A 1,596-nucleotide genomic window follows, 5' to 3' on the forward strand; every position below is an offset into this window, starting at 1 on the left:
ACTGGCAGAGTTCAAAGTGTCGAAGGGGGAAAATGCATTGAGTGTTTGAATTATGAAGATTTGTGTACTCAACCAGATGTAGAACAGCCAGAAGGTTACAAACCTCCTAAGTTTGAAATGTTCGACAGGACTGGTGATCCGAAGGTGCACTTGAGAACGTATTGTGACAAGCTTGTAGGAGTTGGCAAGGATGAAAGAATCCACATGAAGCATTTCATGAGGAGCCTCACTGGAGACGCTCTATCTTGGTACATCAGTCAGAACCCAAAGAAGTGGGTTAATTGGGTGAGCATGGCGTTAGATTTCATGGATCGATTCAGGTTTAATACAGAAAACATACCAGACATTTTCTACATTCAGAATCTCAAGAAGAAGCCAACGGAAACTTTCCGCATGTATGCTACTCGATAGAGGTCTGAAGCTGCAAAAGTAAGGCCAGCACTGGAAGAAGAACAGATGAATAAGTTCTTCATCAGAGCTCAGGATCCGCAATACTATGAAAGACTAATGGTTATTGAAAATTTTAAATTTTCTGATATCATCAAATTGGGAGAAAGAATAGAAGAAGGGATCAAAAGCGGAATGGTGACAAATTTTGAAGCACTCCAAGCCACAAATAAAGCCTTACAGTCAGGAGGTATCTCCAAGAAGAAAGAAGTAGGTGAGATGATGGTAGCCCAAGGTCCAAAGTCTCCTCTTACATACCAAACACCTCCACCCACATATCAGCCTTTACCTCCCAAATACCAACAACCTACTGCCACTTACCATACCTATAACATCCAACCAGCATACTACCACTCACCACCAGCCCGCCAAAACTACCAAAAACCTAGACCAAATTTTGACCGCAGACCACCCAGACAATACACCGCAATTGATGAACCCATAGACCAACTGTACGAGAGAATGAAGGTCGCCGGTTATATCACTCCCATTCCCGATGTTGCTATGGAAAACTCCTCCCAGTGGATTAACCTAAATAAGACATGTGCCTATCACTCAGGCATGAAAGGTCATACTATTGATGAGTGTTGTACTTTGAAGGATAAGATTCAGACATTAAGTGACACCAAAGTCATACATGCAAATGAGGCTGCACCCAATGTCCGTAACAATCCTCTCCCGGATCACAAAGGTGGAGGGGTAAACGTGATAGATACCGATGAAGAATGGGACTCAGAGGGGTCAATTGGACTCATTCGAGAAGGGGATAATCCTGAAACATCTCCAGTCACTCTCACACCTATCATGGTACAAACTCAGGCACCAATTGAAGTTGAGATAGTTGCACCAACTCCGTTTGAGGTTGAAGTAACAACGCCCTTCACTGTGATGGTAGCACCTACGCCGTCTTATAAGTCTAATGCTATACCATGAGATTATGTTGCAAAAGTAAGAAGGAAAGGAAAGGCAAAAATGGAAGAAACAAGTGCAGCACAAGGCATGACCAGAACTGGTAGGATTTATACACCCGAGTATTTGGGAGGAACAAGCAAAGAAGCCGCCTCTAAACCGCCTGTCATTGAGACTGGCCCAGATAATCTTTGGAGAAAGGTGCAGGCAAGAGAGTATTTTGTGGTTGATCATCTTAAC

The sequence above is a fragment of the Nicotiana tomentosiformis genome, chromosome 12 (genome assembly GCF_000390325.3).
Source record: "Nicotiana tomentosiformis chromosome 12, ASM39032v3, whole genome shotgun sequence".
NCBI lineage: Eukaryota > Viridiplantae > Streptophyta > Magnoliopsida > Solanales > Solanaceae > Nicotiana > Nicotiana tomentosiformis.